Source organism: Salvelinus sp. IW2-2015, unplaced genomic scaffold, assembly GCF_002910315.2.
Source record: "Salvelinus sp. IW2-2015 unplaced genomic scaffold, ASM291031v2 Un_scaffold2191, whole genome shotgun sequence".
NCBI classification, from domain to species: Eukaryota; Metazoa; Chordata; class Actinopteri; order Salmoniformes; family Salmonidae; genus Salvelinus; species Salvelinus sp. IW2-2015.
The window spans coordinates 307,124-318,910 of record NW_019943521.1 but is presented as its reverse complement, the minus strand read 5'-3'; the positions used below and the strand labels follow the sequence as shown (position 1 = coordinate 318,910).

General features: G+C 44.3%; 1 long non-coding RNA gene across 1 annotated transcript; it reads left to right on the top strand.

Annotated features, from left to right (window-relative positions):
* The first annotated feature begins 3,793 nt into the window (after nucleotides 1-3,793).
* Nucleotides 3,794-5,835, top strand: LOC139025056 (uncharacterized). Its single transcript, XR_011476493.1, has 2 exons — nucleotides 3,794-4,499; nucleotides 4,554-5,835. It is a non-coding gene; the product is annotated as an uncharacterized lncRNA (long non-coding RNA).
* The last annotated feature ends 5,952 nt before the right edge of the window (nucleotides 5,836-11,787 follow it).

Genomic DNA, 11,787 nt, shown 5'->3' with positions numbered 1-11,787 from the left:
GTGTCGACAAAGGGTCCAGGCCAATTGGCAAGAGAGGTAACAACATACTGGTACATACTGCTGTAATGATACGCTATGTGGTTCGTAAGGATAGCGTAGCTAACAAATTGTCTTATTTGAAAAGTCATTACTTTATTACATTGCTCAACATTTTCTTAACATTTGTCATAATTAGTTAAAGCAATGAATTTGTATCCGCCCTCGTACTTCAGCTGCACATTTTCCGCCATTTTCTTCAAATCTGGAAACGTTGTGAAGCCACGCCCATTTCCTGAAGAATTGCATTATGCGCACTAAAGTACAGAAATGGTGTCCTCTGCGTGTATACTTCATATTTTGGCGAATTTAGTATGACATCCGGGAACTTTTGGCATGCTAACTATATCCATACAATGACCAATAAGCAAACTATATACTCAATTCACGTCACAAATAGTATGCTTAGTGCGGTTGGTATGAGTATTAAAACACAGCTTATGTTTCCATCTACAAGCACCTACAGGTGACAGTGACACATACAGTATATTTACTATATGTTTCCCATGAGGGAATGAAACCGTCAACCCATGTGTTGCAAGCACACTAACCTGTCTAACCCACTAGAACCATCCCAGCATACTAACCTGTCTAACCCACTAGAACCATCCCAGCATACTAACCTGTCTAACCCAACTAGACATCCCAGCATACTAACCTTGTCCTAACCACTAGAACCATCCCAGCATACTAACCTGTCTAACCCACTAGAAACATCCCAGCATACTAACCTGTCTAACCCACTAGAACCATCCCAGCATACTAACCTGTCTAACCCACTAGAACCACCAGACAACAACCTGTCTAACCCACTAGAACCATCCCAGCATACTAACCTGTCTACCCACTAGAACCATCCCAGCATACTAACCTGTCTAACCCACTAGAACCATCCCAGCATACTAACCTGTCTAACCCACTAGAACCATCCCAGCATACTAACCTGTCTAACCCACTAGAACCATCCCAGCATACTAACCTGTCTAACCCACTAGAAAACCATCCCAGCATACTAACTGTCTAACCCACTAGACATCCCAGCATACAACCTGTCTACCCACTGAACCATCCCAGCATACTAACCTGTCTAACCCACTAGAACCATCCCAGCAACTAACCTGTCTAACCCACTAGAACCATCCCAGCATACTAACCTGTCTAAACCCACTAGAACCATCCCAGTACATTAAATTGACGGTTGTGTTGAGGTCAGTTCTTTCTAAAGTGGGTTAACCACTTAGAAAGAACCGACCTCAACACAACCCGCCTCAATTAACCACTTAGAAAGAACCGACCTCAACACAACCGCTCAATTAACCACTTAGAAAGAACCGACTCAACACAACCGCTCAATTAACCACTTAGAAAGAAACGACCTCAACACAACCGCTCAATTAACCACTTAGAAAGAACCGACCTCAACACAACCGCCTCAATTAACCACTTAGAAAGAACCGACTCAACACAACCGCTCAATAACACTTAGAAAGAACCGACCTGCAACACAAACCGCTCAATTAACCACTTAGAAAGAACCGACCTCAACACAAGCCGCTCATTAACACTTAGAAAAAAACGACCTCAACACAACCGCTCATTAACCACTTAGAAAGAACCGACCTCAACACAACCGCTCATAACCACTTAGAAAGAACCGACCTCAACACAACCCTCAATTAACCACTTAGAAGAACCGACCTCAACACAACCGCCTCATTAATTGAGCGGGTTGTGTTGAGGGTCAGTTCTTTCTAAGTGGTTAATTGAGCGTGTTGTGTGAGGTCGGTCCTTCTGAGTGGGCATGACATTCCCCTACTGAATGATCTTATTCTGTGTGTTCTTCCCAGGCTGACCGAGGGAGCGAGCAGTAAGCCGACAGCAGCACGGTCAAACAGAGGAAGATGAGCAAGAAGACCACTGAGGAAGAGATAAAGGCACGAAACATTGACATCCACCAGCAGTGACAGGTGAAGGACCCATATCATCTTCAACAACTCAAAAACCTAGATTACAGATTATATTAATATATAAAAATATATACAGATTTGTATCTATCCTTAGGCCCTCTCTGAAGGTGTAGAGGGCCGTGCGGTTCCCCAATGTTCAAATGATATGATGTGTAAAACGTATGATGTAGTGATTCAAAACTGATGGGCATGCTCTGTGTCCTATCAGAATGGGCTCGGAGTCGGCGACACGGACTCGGACATCCAACGGCACTGCTCGTCCAGCTCGGAGGCGGAGCCAGAGAAAGTGGTGCTTAGAGAGGAGAGCCCACCATTTGCCAGCCCTTCACCCCTCTCCACCTCGTCCGAGAAGACATCCTGGACCTAAATGAAACAATCCATCATGCACTAATTTTCTGTGCCTCCTCCTCCTTTCCTCCTCATCCACCTCTTCTCTCCTCCCTCATTTCCCCATTCTTCTCTTGCTTTCCTCCTTTCCTGCCTCATCCCCTCTTTCCTCCTCCTTTTCCTCCTCTCCCCTTCTTCTCTCCTCCTTTTCCTCCTCATCCACCCTCTTCTCTCCTCCTCATTTCCCCATCTTCTCTGCTCCTCCTTTCCTCCTCATCCCCTCTTCTCCTCCTCCTTTCCTCCTCATCCCCTTCTTCTCTCCTCCTTTTCTCCTCATCCACCTCTTCTCTGCTCCTCCTTTCTCCTCATCCAGCCTCTTCTCTCCTTCCTTTCCTCCCATCCCCTCTTCTCTCTCCTCCTTTCCTCCTCATCCCCCTCTTCTCTCCTCCTTTCTTCCTCATCCCCCTCTTCTCTCCTCCTCCTTTTTCCTCATCCCCCTCTTCTCTGCTCCTCCTTTCCTCCTCATCCCCCTCGTTCTCTCCTCCTTCCTTTCCGCCTCATCCACCTCTTCTTCTCCTCCATTTCCTCATCATCCACCTCTTCTCTCCTCCTTTCCTCCTCATCCCCCTCTTCTCTCCTCCTCCTTTCCTCCTCATCCCCCTCTTCTCTGCTCCTCCTTTCCTCCTCATCCACCTCTTCTCTCCTCCTTTCGGTCATTTTATTTGTAGTTCGTTGATTTCTGTTTAGTTTTTATCTCTGTGGTCTGGGTCTTCATCCTCAGACGTGGTGTGTAGAAGAGGAATGTGTGTGTGTGTGTTGCACTGCAGCGAGTAACCCAAAGAAAACGAGGAGGTAATTTGAGGTGGTGTGGTTAGTTCAGAGTTCAGAGGTCATTATATGGCGAAGGTTTCATCAATAAACCAAAACTGAATGTAAATCTACGCACCAAGGCACGAAGAAAAATCTGTGTTGGAACCGACGCCCTCGTGAAGTTGCTTTGGCTTACCATGTGTTGCATATTATATGATTATTTCCTAATCCACTTTCAACTGTAGTATAATATATGTATGTGTACATCTATTTATATATTAAGATGCATACACACTGACAGACATGTATGCCTTTATAGATATATTATAATACACATTTTATTCACATATTTAGTAAATGTAAGATGTTTTATGCTCTCCATGTCTGTCAGTCTTGTTCTGTTTCCTTTCCAACTCACAGTATGCAGGTAGACAGGGCTGGACTGGAGGCAGAGTCTCCCACAAGTGCCAATTCGCCACATCCTACACCAAAACCAGAACTCCCATCAGCCACCTCTCCTCTGATTGGCTGGTCTCTGACAGTAGCAGTCTTAGTCATGTATCCCTCTGTAGATAACATCCTACAGTGACTCTGTGAGCTAGGTTCAATCATCATAGAGTCACACACACACACACCCCTCTAGGGTTTCTAAAAGCACCTGCATGCCATGCCTTTGCTACTACTGTCCTGTTTCTGGCTATCCCTGAGAATCCCTCAGTCCAGGTCCTCACAGAATGAAAAGGCATACAGTCTTCTATACACAGACTACAACCTTCCCTGACAGTAAGCTTACTGTGGCCTATAAGTGGCACAACATTGTCATAGCCAGCGGCCAGTTAGCTCATCGGCTTTCTAGTGGGTTGACGGCAGTATCTGACACAAACAGCCGGGCACACACTGGCTGAATCAACATTGAATAGTCCTTTCAATGAAATAACATTGAACCAACATTGAATAGATGTTGAATTGACGTCTGTGCCCAGTGGACATGGTCTGTCTGGTGTTAGGCCGCTATTGTCTACGTGGGACCTCTATCAGCTTGCCTCTCTGTATAGTGGTGTGTAGACTCAGCCAACATTGATTATCTTGTTAGTCGGGTTGGAGAATTTATCAAGTAGCCAACTATTTCCTTTTAGGAGTGATGGCATGAGGTAATGTAGTCGGTCATAGGCTGGGTCCCAACTTTTAACCAGGGCCCATAGAGCGCTGATCAAAAGTAGTGCATTATATAGGGAATGGGGTGGCTTTTAGGACATAGACATAGTGGATGAGAGTCCATTTAGATGGTAGATTGGTTAGGGTTAGATGGTAGATGGGTTAGGGTTAGATGGTAGGAGGGTTAGATGGTAGATGGGTTAGGTGGTAGGAGGGTTAGGGTTAGATGGTAGGAGGGTTAGATGGTAGATGGGTTAGGGTTAGGGTTAGATGATAGGAGGGTTAGATGGTAGATGGGTTAGGGTTAGATGAGAGATGGGTTATGGTTAGATGGCAGGAGGGTTAGGGGTTAGATGGTAGATGGGTTATGGTTAGATGGTAGGAGGGTTAGATGGTAGATGGGTTAGATGGTAAATGGTAGGTACTGTAGCCTAACTCAGAGTCCCTATAGGAACTATTTGGAAGATGGAATTTCCTCTCCTCTCCAACTCTTCACTAGGAGCAAGGCATAACTCCCCAAGTGCAATGGGACATTTCTGAACACAGGAGTTGTGATGCATGTAAAGAGAGAGTGGACTGAAACAGCACAGAGGAAGCCATAACACACCTCTGATACTTAACACACCTCTGATAAGATAGATAAGTAACCAATCCCAATGAGTAGAGTGATATCAGCCTATCAGCACGCGGGTCGGGTCAAACATGACTCAATACTGGGGCGTCATGGTAAATGTAGTGTTTCATCAGTATGTACTGGACATGAGTTGGGCTCACGCCTGCAACTTCAAAATCAGTGTCATCCTTAACCCAAGTGGGAATTTCCTACTGGGCTAATGGTTAGGAGTCTGGTATCTCCCATGGGAGACCAGGGTTCAGACCCCTCCCTTGACGTACAGCATGATATTGTGTTCTCAGTGTCTTAAGCTGCATCATGCTGAGAGCAGTGTTAGGGAGCGGCTCTGTTGTTACTACTATACAGGTCACGGTGATATTGCTGCAAAACCTACATACAGTACATGTCCTGAGAGGAATATTAGGGAGAGTTCTTGGCTTAAGCATCTGTGCATACGTTTGGCCATGTGTGGTCGGCTTGCGACATGGCACCCCTCTTCTGATCTAGCATGAGCCCCCTTCTCTCTCTCTATCACACCCTTTTCTTCTGTACTTGCCTGTCTCAATATGGTCTCTTTCAATACTATTACGCAAAACCAGAGGGAAACATAGGGGGACTATTTTTACAATGGAATTTGACTTGTTATTTATTACCCTGGTTCTTAACAAGAGTGTAGGTGAATGGGAGAGGGATGTCTGGTGGTTTGAAGGTTTGTAATACGGCTTCTATCACTTTGATCATTCTCCCTGTTACTCTCTCCTTTGTTTCCGTCGTCCCTGTTAAGTTCACACCGCCCTACTCCTTGATGTTTTTGCAGTGGTTTTTGTATCTAAATCAATATTTAGTGTTTAGACTGTTGCTCAACCTCTCTGTGATATCAAAACGAAAGAAAAAATAATAAAAATAACACCAAGTGTCTTAAAAATATTGTATCGCCATCGTTTTTAATGCCAAGTACTACTTGTAAATGTTTGTGTTTCAAATGTGGCCTCAAATGAAACTTTATTCTAAAATTATTATTATTATTATTATTTTTTGAACAATTATTTCAGTTATTTGAACAAGTGCTGTAGACCACTGCTGTGAAAGTAGTAAATTCTGTTCATTGATATGTAATAAATATTTATGAAATTTGAACACATTTTGTTTGTTGTCTTCCTCATTATGGATTAGTTATTCATGGTGTTGTGATGTCAGAAATTGCTGTAAGCTGTATCTGTACCACCGACTGTAAGGATCTACCTGCTAAACTACATTTCCCATGATTCCTCAACTGTCACACATGGAAACACCGCTCTTCCCACCTGGAAGGTGGCTGCACAAACTGAGAGGCAAATTAGGGCCATATTAGCAGGTCAAGTTAGCACAAGCTTCGTGTCAACACATCTGGTGTCTGGTCCAGTCCCTGTTTGTCGTGTGTTTGTCGTGTGTTTGTCGTGTGTTTGTCGTGTGTGTGTGTGTGTGTGTGTGTGTGTGTGTGTGTGTGTGTGTGTGTGTGTGTGTGTGTGTGTGTGTGTGTGAGTGTGTGTGTGTGCAGCTGATCAGAATTCATCTCTCACCTCTCTCTGAGCAGAATCATCAATCTCCCTGTAACAGCTGCACCCCCGGTGGAACACACACATACGGTCACATACGCACACACACTCTCAACCTTATTTCATTCTCCCTGTGACACAAATGGGCAAAGTTTTTCCACTGCACTCTCCATCCCTCCCAATACCTCTGACCCCTTCTCTCTTCAAAACCATGGGGAAAGCAGGCGATGGGGCCAATGCGGCACTCTGCAGAGCTCTTTCCCAATGCTTTTGAATGCACCACTAACTGATACAATTAGGGGTGTATTCATTACGCCAATTCTGTTGTAAAACATTTACTCTGTTGCAAAACGTTGCAATGAAAATAAGACCTATTGGACACATTCAGGTACGTCTACTTTCTTCAACTTCTTAACATTACCAATGTCCTCTCCTAATCCTTTAAACGTATTGAATTATTTCCAAACAATGTTACCCAGTGTTATACTAATGTAACAACATAGAAAGCTGATTCTTCTTTCTTGGCCTGTGTCCAGTTGTCCCCCAACTGAAATGTAAAAGCGTCAGTGACAGATATAGGGAAGATAATCAAGGAGGTGATGGAGTCCAAGTGAGTGTCATGAGGCGCAGGTACGCGAGACGATGCTGACAGGTGTTTGGGATAATCAGCAGCCTGATGACCTAGAGGCCGGAGAGGGAGTATACGTGACAACCTCTAACTTCCTTCATACTGGATGCATGAACTTAAACATTTTCATCTGAGTCTGGGGAAGAAGATAGAGAGCCACAATCATTGTCAAAATCCCAAACTGTCCCTTTAGGTTATTTTAAGATAATTTGGACATGAAGCGCAGAGAATGTTAATATGAATTACTACATTACTAATGTTGGCAACACCCAAACCATATCTGGTGTTTTGGGAGCAGCAGTTTGCAAATCTGAACTAAACGGACTTGACAAGTACCACTCCCCATCCTCTTCCATGACGACTGTGAAAAGTATCCCATCATGCCCCAGAGTTGCGTTAGAACAGAAGTGTGACTTCACTGACTTTCCTCCAGGAACCAGCAAAAGGCTGTTTTGCCATGCACAGGGACACTAAGGCCTCAAGCCCAATCCAAAGCCCTGGGTAATGAATGTTGTGTTGAACATGTGAAGGAGGGTCAGTGAATGTTGTGTAGAACGTGTGAAGGAGGGTCAGTGAATGTTGTCTAGAACGTGTGAAGGAGGGTCAGTGAATGTATCGATGTAGAACGTGTGGCAAGGTAGAGGGTCAGTATGGAATTGTTGTCTAGAACGTGTGATAGGAGGGAGGGTGAATGTTTGAGCTAGTGAGACGTAGTGAAGGAGGAGTCAGTGAAATGTCTTGTCTAGAATCTGAAGAGGGAATGTGAAGAGGTCCGAGTGATGGATCAGTTGACAGTATCAGAAGCGTGTGAAGGAGGGTCCATGATGTGTTGCGTAGAACGTGTGACATGGAGGTCAGGTGAGAATGTATGTCTAAGAGTGTGAAAGGAGGGGTCAGTGAATGTATGTCGTTAGAACGTTGGAGGAGGGTTCATGAATTTGTGTGGTGACATGTGAAGGGAGGTCAGTAGAATGTTGTGTAGAACGTGTGAAGGAGGGTCAGTGGAATGTGTTGTGTTGTGACATCGTGAAGGAGGGTCAGTGAATGTTAGTGTAGAACGTGTGAAGGAGGTCAGTGAATGTTGTCTAGAACCGTGTGAAGGAGGGTCAGTGAAATGTTGGTAGAACGTGTTGAAGGAGGGTCATGAATGTTGAGTAGAACGTGTGAAGAAGGGTCAGTGAATGTTGTTAGAACGTGTGAAGGAGGTCAGTGAATGTTGAGTAGACACGTGTGAAGGAGGGTCAGTGATGTTGTCTAGAACGTGTGAGGAGGGTCAGTGAATGTTGTGGTAGAACGTGTGAAGGAGGGTCAGTGAATGTTGTCTAGAACGTGTGAAGGAGGGGTCAGTGAAATGTTGTTGTGAACAGGTGAAGGAGGGTCAGTGAATGTTTGTGGTGAGGAACGTGTGAAGGAGGGTCAGTGAATGTTGTGTTGAACATGTGGAAGGAGGTCAGTGAATGTGTGTGTAGAACGTGTGAGGAGGGTGCAGTGAAGTTTGTTAGAACGTGTGAAGGAGGTCAGTGAATGTTGGTCGTAGTAACGAGTGAAGGAGGGTCAGTGAATGTTGTGTAGAACGTGTGTGGGGGCGTTGAGAGGGTCCAGTGAATGTTGTGTAGAACGTGTGAAGGAGGGTCAGTGAATGTTGTGTAGCAGACGTGTGAAGAAGGGTCAGTGAATTGTGTCTAGAACGTGTGAAGGAAGGGTCAGTGAATGTTGTGTAGAACGTGTGAAGGAGGGTCAGTGAATGTTGTGTAGAACGTGTGAAGGAGGGTCACGTGAATGTTGTCTATGAACGTGTGAAGGAGGGTCAGGAATGTTTGTGTTAGACGTGTGAAGGGAGGATCAGTGAATGTGCTGTCGTGTGGGGTCGAGAGGTAAGTGGCATGATGTGGAGGTCGGACGATGAAGGGATAGATGCGTAGAAAGGTCGTGGTGTGTAGGGGCAGCAGTGATGTGCAGAAGGTGAAGGCGTGGCGGGAGGATGGGGCGGAGTTGCTGTAGGGTCGGGAGTTACTGTATAGAACGTGTGAAAGGAAGGGTCAGTGAATGTTAGAGTAGAACGTGTCGAAGGAGGGTCAGTGAATTGTGTAGAACGTGTGAAGGAGGGTCAGTGAATGTGTCGTGAACGTGTGAAGGAGGGTCAGTGAATGTTGTGTAGAACGTGTGAAGAGGGTCAGTGAATGTTGTGTAGAACGGGTGAAGGAGGGTCAGTGAATGTTTGTGTAGAACGTGTGAGAGGAGGGTCAGTGAATGTTGTGTAGAACGTGTGAAGGAGGGTCAGTGAATGTGTGTGAAACGTGTGAAGGAGGGTCAGTGAATGTTTGTAGAACGTGTGAAGGAGGGTCAGTGAATGTTGTGTAGAACGTGTGAGAGGAGGGTCAGTGAATGTTGGTCTAGAACGTGTGAAGGAGGGTCAGTGAATGTTGTGTAGAAACGTGTGAAGGAGGGTCAGTGAATGTTGTGATACGTGTGAAGGAGGGTCAGTGAATGTTGTTAGAACGTGTGAAGGAGGGTCAGTGAATGTTGTGTAGAACGGTGTGAAGGAGGGTCAGTGAATGTTGTTGTAGAACGTGTGAAGGAGGGTCAGTGAATGTTGTGTATGAACGTGTGAAGGAGGGGTCAGTGAATGTTGTTGTAGAACGTGTGAAGGAGGGTCAGTGAATGTTGTGTAGAACGTGTGAAGGAGGGTCAGTGAATGTTGTGTAGAACGTGTGAAGGAGGGTCAGTGAATGTTGAGTAGAACGTGTGAAGGAGGGTCAGTGTGTCAGAAGAGACGTTTTGAAGGACAGAGTGCCGGCCGGCCAGAGATACATTCCAACTCTGTGAGTGCTTCCAGGAGGAGGGGACATGTATGGCAGTGTTCTGCTTATTAAAATGACGTACAAATCTGCTTTTCTGTGTTGGAATGGTGTGGGCGTACCCCAACAATAGAATGGTGTGGGCTTATACCGGTCATTAGAAATATTTATTTCACTGGATAGTTACTTAAAAACGGCAACATTTTATCTTAGACTCATGTCAAAATGTGTAGAGTAGCAGGAAATTAGCTTTAAAACTGTAAAATGTTCTCTCATCCTCATCGCAGAAGAATAGCATGAAATGAGCTATAAAATAGCAAATGTTGCTCTATGCCCCATGGCATTGCAGGAAATTAGCTTTAAAACAATGACAAAATGTGTAGAATAGCATTATAGAACTGAACATTTTTTCTAGCTGTTTCTCTCCCCCACTTATCCTTCCACTTATACTGTTTTTTTCAAAGTACCCCTTCATACACCCCTCAAAAGTAAGTCATGTGAAACTAGAATTGCAGGAAATATTTTTAAACCCCCCCATATCTACACCACAATTTCACCCTTGACGTAGAGTCTTCTGTGAAAACCCAAAAGGGTTCTACCTGGAACCCAAAAGGGATCGACAGCCGATTTAGCATTTTTGGTTCTAGATATAACCTTTTTTTCCACAAGTGTAGTTACAACCCTGTCCTTAGCCGCTACCCAACCGAAACTACCAGTGGCCCACAAAGCCACTTTTCTCCAGTGTGTCAGTGAGCTTCTTCTGGTTTATGTCCCTTAGGACTTGATCTTCAGAGCCCCCTTTCTGGCATCCCTCTCCTGGTTCTCATCTTCAGCATGCATCACTTCCTCATCCTTCCTCTGACTCTCAGTGCAATCTGGGTATTGTTTACAAAGAATCGCCTTGAGCATCTTCAGCTCATTTCTCACCAAGGTGATGACATTATCCTAAAGTATCTGAAACAAACAATTCAAATGGAAAGCAAAAGAAAGTTGCGGTGATGCTAATTGTGGTTGTTAACTGCTATGTTGCAATGAGTAGTTGTTCATGAGCAAGGTTTCAAAGCTATTTTATACTAGCTTATTAGGAGAATTAGGCTCACTGTGTGTCACGCCCTGACCTTAGAGCACCGTTTTATTTCTCTATTTGGTTAGGTCAGGGTGTGATTTGGGGTGGGCATTCTATGTTGTCTATTTCTTTGTTTTTGGCCGAGTATGGTTCCCAATCAGAGGCAGCTGTCTATCGTTGTCTCTGATTGGGAATCATACTTAGGCAGCCTTTTTTCCCACTTTCAGTTGTGGGATCTTGTTTTTGTTAGTTGCTGGTTTAGCGCTACTATATGTTACGTGTCATTTATCTTTCTTGTTTTTTTGGTGTTCATTTAATAAATTCAAAATGTACGCCTACCACGCTGCACCTTGGTCTCATTCCGATGACAGCCGTAACACTGTGAATATGGAGGTCAGGTCCATTTGTTGACAGGACAGACTGACCACTGGGGATCTCTAAATGTGAGCTCTCCTGTTGGTCTTTGGAAAATCAATAAGACAGCAATAGATTTCTGAAAAAGTCCAGAAAATGTACACTTAGAAAAAAGGGTTCCAGATGGGTTCTTTGGCTGTCCCCATAGGAGAACCCTTTTTGGTTCCAGGTACTGTAAAACCCTTTTAGGGAAAATGTATGGAGCAAAAAGTATATTATTTTCTTCAGGAATATAGTGAAGTAAAAGTTGTAAAAAATATATATATATATATAGTAAAGTAAAGTACACATACCCCCAAAAATGTGTAATTGAAAGTGTAGTGTCTTAGCCCTTATTACTTATTTATATAATAAGAAAGACTCTGAATACAAGAAATGGAACTGGAGCTTCACATTTACTGAAAAGAGTTAGTACCAGAATAAACAGAACAACACTGC